We start from the raw sequence: 9,870 nt of genomic DNA, 5'->3' as shown, positions 1-9,870 counted from the left end.
TGACGGGGGGAAACAGTACAATAAGAAAGGTACTAGAATGGAGAAATGCCCAGAGGTGCGGGAGCAGAGCAATTAAATCTAAATCCAAAACACCGCTGATATTTCCGGAAATTAGACAAAGTCTACAGGGCCAACTTTTGAATAGAGAGAAGGACTGACTAAACCTATCTTAAAGTTTTTCAGGCCATAATCACTTCCTCGTCTTATAAAGGCACATAACTTGCCGTACTCACTGTGAAGCTATCCTGGGGTTTGAGCTCATTCATAGCTTTCTCAAGTCAAACGCTGTCAGGGATGTGGCTGGAGGCAGCCTCATCATCCCCATGGCACCAACCCCATTGGGCTTCCCTTGGGGAGGAGGAGAGGAGACATTTGACTCACGTGTACATGAATTTTCCAGTAGCCAAAGTCTGTGGCTCTTTCTTTAATCCATATGTGGAACAGCTAAGTCCAAAAAGAGTAATGCATCTCGCTGGTCTTCATAACCCAATGCCTGAAACCAATACTTGTTGGACCAAAGATGTAGGTAAGTTATGAATGAACCGTGATCCACTTCTGCTACAGGCACGCTTCAGGCACCAGTCATCTGAAATGTCATGGTCCCCCCCTCCACCTTTTTTTAAGACTGTCCCTGTACTACGTCCGTGTGTTGTAAGGGGAAGAATTTGGAGCGTGTCTCTTTTCTCCACTAGAGTCACAGGCTGGTGGGGAGTCCTTTCCGAGCGCCATCAGGAGGCGCCTCCCTGGAACGACTGTTTCCGCGATGTGCAAAGCTGGCCCTTGAGGATATCTGCTGGTCCATGCAATGTCCTGCATTCCAAGTTTCAGTTAATGTTATGCTCTTTAAGGGGCGCCTGAGTGGCTGAGTCCGTGGAGCATCCGCCTCTGGATTTCAGCTCAGGCCGTCATCTCATGGTCACGAGATCGAGACCCACCTCAGCTCCGCGCTCATCGTGGAGCCTCCTGGAGATTCTCTCCCTCCCCCCGTTCACTCTCTCTCTCTCTCTCTCTCAAATAAATAAATAATTTAAAAAAATAATAATAACAATAATCTCCTCTTTAAGTTTGGGTTGCCTTCCTTGACAATGCCTATTGCTTCTTTGCCAAAAAAGTGAAATCTTTTTTTTTTTTTTTTCTTTAGCTCTTGGGAAAAATCAGTCCTTCATTGTAGTAAACAGCTTATTCCAGGTACTTAGTGGTACTTTTATAAAATAATAACTAATATTTAGAATCCTATGTGCTAGGCCAAAAACTACATATAGGACTTTTAACCCTCACACTGACCATATGAGGTATAAACTATGATTTTTCCCTCCTGACATTCTAAGAAACAGTGGCCTGGAGAAGTGAAATTTCTTATCCAAAGATGCAAAGTCAGAGTTTGTATTGACTAAAGTGAGTTATGAACCCAGCTAGTCTGAGTCCAAAACCCACGCAATTCACCACTCTCCTGTGTTTTTGTTCTTAGTAATCCTATTTTGTTTCATGTTTCACAGATAAACCTCTCTCAAACTTTTTTTTTAAGGAAAAGGGTTACTGTTCCTTAATTAATAAGTCAATATAATGGTGAATCCTTCTGTAAGTTTTTTTAATCCTTTCTATGGTACCCCAAGAATTCAGTTTTCAAATGTATCTTTACATCTGTATTTTTATGGGAAGTTCTGCTTGATGCGATGCTCTATTTCAAGTGATAACACACACCCATCTGTCATTCCCCTCTTGCTGTTCACAGAAGAAGATTATGTGAGTTAAGGACACACGTTTCATGGCTTCCTCCCTAAACGATCACGCACACAGCTGGGATGTTCTGGCAACTGCAAGGAAGCAAATTATGTGCTCGAAACATCTTTAAAGTAGGGGACTGAAGAAGAACCAAAGCTCCGGCCTTCTGAAAGTCATTTGTGCTTCTGGGGAAGGAATTCTTGGCACAGAAACTGGAGTTTTTATCTGACATACCAGTTCCTGGGGTTTCAAATGACAGAGACAGTGCAGGAACCCAACTTTCTTTTTTTTTTTTTTTTTTTTTTTTTAAGATTTTATTTATTTGACAGAGAGAGATCACAAGTAGGCAGAGAGGCAGGCAGAGAGAGAGGAGGAAGCAGGCTCCCCGCTGAGCAGAGAGCCCGATGCGGGGCTCGATCCCAGGACCCTGGGACCATGACCCGAGCCGAATGCAGAGGCTTTAACCCACTGAGCCACCCAGGTGCCCCGGAACCCAACTTTCTAAGCCTGCCACTGTAAATTCGCTGAATGCAGAGGGAATACTTCTGAATGTGGCTTCTGCGCCCCAACCTTTCTAGTTACCTACCAGTCTTGCCATGCTGTGCCCCTGCGCCCCATGCATTTTAGACACGAACTGTCCTCTCTCCTCCACTTGAAAAGCTTAAGGAAAGGCATAGGGTTGTAGTGTATCTGGGATGTGTTAATAAGGACCAAAGTCTCAGAATGACGGGTTTGCAAAGGATGCCATTACAGATAAATAAGGAGGGGTAGGTCCTCTTCGTGTATTTGCATATGTGTGTATTTACATGCATGTGTGTGCATGTACGTGTTTTCTGCTGCAGAAGGGCTAGACGGAATTTGAAATGGAAGCAGAGAATTGCCTACAAATGCTTAATCGGTTTATGCCTGCTATTCTTTTTCTGTTGCAAACACTGTCACTGCTTTCAGTGACTTGGTATTAGATTGAATTTCTACTCCTGCTATGTTTAGAATCTATTTTTAACTTGGCCAACTGATTTACTATAGAGCCATGTGAGTGTTGCTATTTTTAAATATGTAATATCTGTCCCTGCAACCCATTTAAAGCCCCAGAGAAGACCATTGCATGCTTACCCTGCCACACCATACATGTTCTGGGATGTAAGATAATGATATAAAAAAAAATTTTTTTTTACTGAATTCCTGCCGTATGAGAGGCAACAGGCTGCTGCTTTCAAACGTTTTCTCATGTGATACTTAAAAAAAAAAAAAATCCTGTGTTACGAGAGACTTCTTGCCTTCCCAAGCACATTGTATAATCGGAAAGCTGTGTACTGAGTGGAATGAGCACGGGGATTGATGCCTGGTGGTCCAGAGTTCAAATTCTGTCTTTGTCACTTGTTCGCTCTGTGACTTGAGCAAATCCCTCAGCCTAAGTCTTAGCCTTTTCATTTGCCAAATGGGAAAAGAGCCCAGGAGTTGTGAAGAAATCCCGGGGTGGTGTAGTGTATCAGCCACTTGGACAGCGTCTGACACAAAACGGCAGCACCCTAAAATGTGGGCATTGTTGCTTTCTATTACTGAGTTCCTTTTCATCCTAGAAGAGAAAAGCTCAAAGGGCTCCGAAGACACATCCGTTAAATGCTCACTGCGCGGCCTCTGGGGCTCTTTGGACGGTCTCCATCCGCAGGGCTGGAAGGTGCTGTGATCACCCCATTCAGCATTTGAACAATTGCCAGCCCTTTCAGTTGGGGCCTTTTGCCCCGGGAGTCGTCAGACATCGGCTGGAAACTTACGAGGGAGTCCTGGTAATTGTTTAACAGAATATTAGCTTTGAGCAGGTGTCTCTTGGCCCGCTTGGTCTCAATACAGCTTAGAAAGAAACAGCCATGTATGCCCACACCGATAGGGGAAATCCTGGCCTCCTGTGTCTACACCCCACTGGGTCTGGGTTAAAACCACTCGGTTTCCAGAATCAAGATTTCAGAATCCCCGTCATGTCCTCCGGGAGACCGACGGGATGCTTTCTGGGTCAAGGGCCGGTGGAGCTTTGCTCAGTGGGCTGCGGCTACACCCCGTGACTTTGAGGTAACAGCCGTGGTTTGCCTATTCCTGCTCCCGGGCCCCCTTACGAATGGTCTCCTCTACTGTCTGCCACTGGACCGTCCTGTTAGGAGACACTGATAGAGTTCCTCTAGTTTTGGGCAGGCGCGTTAGGAGACACGCTGCGGAGTTTGGTGAGCAAGGAGGAGAGAGGTCTTGCATTTTGAGTACCTACCATTCTGCCAGGGATTTCACAAGGGAGATAATACCGCGGCACCAGGTACATTAAGGGGAAGATCTTCCTCCCACTGTGTTTGCTGAGCACATTCTTGGGGGCCCCTGGCCTGGCTCAGTCATTGGACCATGTGACTCTTGATCTCAGAGTCATGAGTCCAAGCCCCACCTTGGGTGTAGGGATTGCTTAAAAAGAAAATCTTTTAAAAAGGAAAGAAAAAGAAAAGCAAACTTTTTTTTTTTTTTTAAGATTTTATTTGTTTGTGACAGAGAGCGAGCAAGTGCTTGCGCAAGCAGGGGGAGAGGCAGAGGGAGAGGGAGAAGCAGACTGTCTGCTGAGCAGGGAGCCTGATGTGGGACTTGGTCCCAGGACCCCAGGATCATGACCTGAGCCAGAGACTGACGCTTAATGACTGAGCCACCCAGGCGACCCCAGTGCTTTGCGTGTCTTAGCAGACTTTCTCAAGCAGTTATTACATCCCCGGGTGCTTATCTACTCCTCCAGCACAAGGATTTCAGTTTTCATTTTTCTGGCATTTGCCAAATCACTTAATACAGGGCTGTGTCATAACGTCTGCTTCACTGGCAGTTGCTGTGACAAGGGACATTTCCATGATACTGGCTCATACGTAAAGACAGAAAAATTTTCTTTCTTGTTTTTTTAAGATTTTATTTATTTATTTGTCAGAAAGAGACCAGCAGGGGGAACAGCAGGCAGAGGGAGAAGCAGGCTCCCCGCTGAGCAGGGTACCCGATGCAGGACTTGATCCCAGGACCCTGGGACCATGACCTGAGCCGAAGGCAGACGCTTACCCAACTGAGCCACACAGGTATCCCGAGACGGAAACATTTTCTATGCAACTATTTTTGCATAAAATTTCACAGACTGAAGGGCTCTCATTTTGTGTTATAAAACTTTATGAGTCATCTTTGGAGATGGTGGATTTTTTTTTTTTTTTTTTGGATTGTACTTTTTTTTTTTTTTAAGATTTTGTTTATTCTTTTGACAGAGAGAGAGCATAAGCAGGGGGAGAAGCAGAGGCAGAGGGAGAAGCAGACTCCCCCTTGAGCAGGGAGCCTGATACAGGACACGATCTCAGGACTCTGGGATCAAGACCTGAGCTGGAGGCAGACGTTTCACCAACTGAGCCACCCAGGCGCCCCTCAGGATTGTATTTTTAAGTAATCTCTGCTCCCTGCGTGGGGCCTGAACTCACCACCACCCTAAGATGGAGAGTTGCTCCCTCCACCAACTGAGCTGGCCCAGTGCCGTGGGGACGATTGATATTTTTAATGTCTCCCTCTTGTGCACAATTTTCTTTGGAACACTCTTGTTTTATTTGTCTTAGGTAGTCAGGATTCATGTAAATTGTTGATTGTTCATTGAATACAATCTTGTCAACAAAAATCAAATATAAAACCACAATAATATCTTATATATAAAAGTTATACATTTGCCCAAAATATTTTGAAAAACTAGATTTTGATACGTCAACATCTAAATTGAGCTTCCTATCCTGTTCATTATATTTTTAAAGTGTCTGTGTTTGAAAATTTGATGTTCTCAGTAAAGTTTTTGCAATGGGTCAGGCACATTTTTAGAAATAATTTATTGTTAATTGGAATGGCTGGGAGGCAGTGTTTAGAGGTCATTATAAAGTAAATCTATTTTAATGTGGTTCATGTAACTGGCTTAACTCATACATGTTATCAGACTTTAATGGGACTTTTCAGGGACTTTGGTTTCTTTGTTATCTCAACTTTGAGATTTTATAAAAAGAAGCTTTCAGTGAAAAGGATAGTGTTATTTAAAATTCTTTTTCCACTCCTTAAAAAGGATTAACTATTTTTTGAATCAGTAATATATGCATGGAGCACAAAATTCAAAAGGTACAAAGGCTGTATAGTGAAAAGAAAGTCTCCCTCCCCGTTTTCCACCCGCCTAAAATCTCCCTCTAGATATGGTTACCAGGTTTTTTGTGTGTGTCTACTTTTTAAAAACACAGGCAAATGTTTATATCATTTAATGAATGTCTTGTTACCTTCCTTCTAGAATAACTAAGAAACCAGGAAAATGTCATAGCATATAATCCTTCCAAAATTCTACATGAAGCCTTTATTTTACATGCGAAGCCCAGAGAAAATAATTTGCTTATTTTCTCTGAGCCTGGGGAAAGTCTTCTATTCCAGAGTAATATGATGACAATGAAGTAAACCCTGTCACAGATGATGAGAGAAAGAACCAAATGACTATACTGTATATTTTAACTAAGTAGAAAATGAGTTCATTCAAGCTAAAGATAGAAATAAAATATTTTTAAATTATTTGATAATTTAAGTTTTGCATATACTGCTTTGTATTCTGACTTACAAATCCTTGAACCAAAGCTTTCCATGAATTTATATAGGATTTGAAAAAATCTAATTTCCCCTCACTGGAAAATCTTTTCTTCCTGTGATTTTTTTTTTCTTTTTTAGATGCCACATTCAAAAGAGTAGTATGTGTTGGACACTTTAAATACTATGCCTGGGGCCACCTGGGTGGCTCAGTCAGCTAAGCGTCTGCCTTTGACTCAGGTCATGATCCCAGTCCTGGGATCGAGTTCCGCGTCAGGTTCCCTACTCAGCGGGGAATCTGCTTTGCCCCTCCCCCCACTTATGCTCTCTCTCTGTCTCTCAAATAAATAAATAAAATCTTTTAAAAATAAATAAATAAATACGTCATGTCTAATCCTCATAACAACCCTGTGAGGTCGGCTTTGTTGCCCTTTGTGGAGATGGGAAAGCCAAGGGTCTAAGACTTGCCACTGGTTCACAGAGGTAAGCACAGACCTGGGGTGCACACCTTGCCCTAATGACCCAAGTCACCGCCCACAATGGCATTTGAAACACAGAATCTCCTAGTCTGGAAAAAGGGCGCATTGTTTGGTGTGGATCTCATTTCATCGAAGTATGTGCTGGAAACCTGAGGATCCATTTGTAAACAAATTATGGTCAGGGAAACTCGGTGAAAATAGATTTAGGTAAAGTGAGAACGGATAAAATGGCCGAAACCTTCAAACTGTGGATTAGCAGCCAATGCATTATTCTTGGGAGTAGGTACAATAGGGTTCTATCCTTGGCCTTGTCCTGATCAACATTTTATTAATGGTTGGACCAGAGCAGTGACAATAATATGGTAGGATAGATAAACGTATTGAATAAATGAATGAATACATTTTTGTACTGTGCTGATCATCACTTTAGCTGTCACAAAGTTTCAAGTCACAAGAATCACATCAAACAGGAAATTTAAGATTAAAATATCATAATAGGCAAATGTGATAGGTCAAGGCTAAAACAATAAAATTTAATAGAGATAAATGTTAAATCCTAAACTTAGACTTCCATAATCAATTTCACAATGAGAAGAATTTTGGATGAGAAGACATGAGCATTGAGTCTTGAAATGTGGAAGGAAGGAAGGAGAGAGGGAAGGAAAGAGAGAAGGGAGGTGGTTTGTATTTTCATGGATAAAAACCTCAACATGAGGGCACTTGGGTGGCTCAGTCGGTTAAGCATCCGACTCTTGATCACAGATCAGGTCATGATCTCAGGGTCATGGGTTTGAGCCCCACTGCAGGCTCATGTGGCGTCTGCTTGAGACTCTCTCTCCCTATCCCTTTGCCCCTCCCCCCGCCTTCTCCTGTGCTCTCTTTCTCCCTAAAAGAAAATAAATAAATAAAATCTTTTTTTTTTAAACCCTCAAAAGATTCAGCTCCTGAATGAAATTAATAGACAATTAGGGAGCAACATAAGGGAGGGTACTTCTTGGGTTTGCTCTACAATGGTCAGACTCTATCTGGAATATGTTTCAAACTCTGGGTCCCTCGTGTTATAAAGAAACAATAGGGACCTGAAAAAAATCCACAGGAAAGTGACAAGGGTCACTGAGCAGAATTAAGTCTGTGACACATGAAGAATAGTGATGGAACCAGGGATTTTAGTCCAAAAACCGATAATTTGGGGAAGCATGATGGCTAGCTTTGAGAACTTGAACAGCATATGGGAAAGAAATCATATTTGCAGCTTATTCCTGGACCAGGGAGTCACAGCTGGAAGAATCCTCCTCCACCCACCCTTCTGCAGCTCGAATTACAGATGATCTCTTATACACACATCCAAACCAGAACAAAACGCAGAGTTATTGATCTGGAAGCTAAACTCGTGGTTTTCAGGATGCGGACTCAAGACGAGTGGCACCAGCACTACCTGGGATCTGTCAGAAATATAAAGCCTTTGGACCCCTTCCCAGATCTACAGAATCAGAAACCGTGGAGGTGGGGCCCAGCATTCCGTTGTTCAATAGCCCTCCAGGTGATTCTAAGGCACGCTCAAACACGATGACCATTACAGGCGATCAGATGTGTTTGGCCTAAAATCTCGATTGCCATTAGGTTTGGAAACCTTCCTTCTTCTCAGTGATTCCGTTCACCTATCCTTTGAACATATCCAACCGTTCATCCAATCCATTCTGATATTTGCTAGTTTTCTGGCTACAGTTTCCAATGAAGATTGATCTCCCATTTTAGAAGTAGTAAGGGGGAGACAAAGTGTTCCCCTATGTATGCCTAAATGTTCAGATGCTTCTTCTTCCAACACTTCCGGAGCAGGGAATGGACACGTGAGCCAGGATGGCAAATTAGTTGTCCCCCTGCCCAGAACTCTGGATCTTGGACATGTGAGACAAAGATAAAGAGATCATTAAGAATCCTTCATTGAGTAAGATCTAGGGGCAGTAGCTGGTAGGAAAGCCTGATGGCCATCCAAGAGGTTCCTGTGGGATGACCTTGGTTGTGGGTGCTTTTGCCTCATTTCCTGAGATTTCCGTCCTTCTTTTGAACCTGGTTCTCCAGCTTATCTATAGATTCTATAATCTGTCTTGTATCTCTGAATACAGTAATGAGTTAGGCAGAGTTCATTTCTGTGGCTTCCAACCCAGAACCGGAAGGATTCATACCTGCTCATTCCCAGCATGTTCCATATTCAATGAGGCCCTTGGGTTGTTTTCTCTGCTTTAGACAATGACAAAACTAGGTATTCAATTCTGGCAAACCTTAGCAAGGAGCAGAAAAAAATGAAGTCAGTGGCTGGACTTTGGGGGTTCTTATGCCCCATGACACTGTGTCTTCAGAAGAGATCTCGAGTGCCTCCTGGAATAATCCAACATTGCTTGATTTTGTAGGAATTTTTCTTAAATCACCAATGACTATATCACCAAGATATGAAATATTGTCACCCAAGAAATTGAACCCGGCTCTAATCAACCTTTTAGAGCTAGCTTTCATTTACAGGGAATGGGAGTAGGGAGCAGGAGAGGCAATGGAACAGTGAGTTAAATGGCACTAGAGGGAAAATCCCAAATGTGGGATATCGTACTGGACAACTAGACCAGTATCTTCCATAACTCAATGACATTGAGAAAAAGGTATGGAGGAGGGAAGGAGATCACTCTATACCCAAAGAAACCAAAGAGATGTAACCACCAAATGTAATGTGTGTTTGGTTTGGGTTTTGACTCCAACAAACAAATTTGACATATGAAGAAGACTACACGTATGGAAAAATATGAAAAGAAAACAGTTGCTACCAAGCACCATCTACATGGTGCCATAAAGCACATCGCTGATTTTTCATAAATGTGAAATAAGAAGATGATTTGCATGTAATCGTTTAAAAAAAAAAATACCCTGTCGGATAGAACACCTAGGAGGTTAAGACTTGTGAGATCTAATTACGGTTATTGTTCTGTGACCCTGAACAAATTACCTAATAACACTGAGCTGTGAGTGGTAAGAACCTTATGAATTGGCTATTTGAAGTCTCTCATAAAAGCTCTCCTAAAGAGCATGA

This window comes from Enhydra lutris, unplaced genomic scaffold, assembly GCF_002288905.1.
Source record: "Enhydra lutris kenyoni isolate GAN:26980312 unplaced genomic scaffold, ASM228890v2 scaffoldscaffold24, whole genome shotgun sequence".
Classification (NCBI taxonomy): domain Eukaryota; kingdom Metazoa; phylum Chordata; class Mammalia; order Carnivora; family Mustelidae; genus Enhydra; species Enhydra lutris.
The sequence above is the reverse complement of the archived record's forward strand: the minus strand, read 5'-3'. Positions refer to the sequence as shown.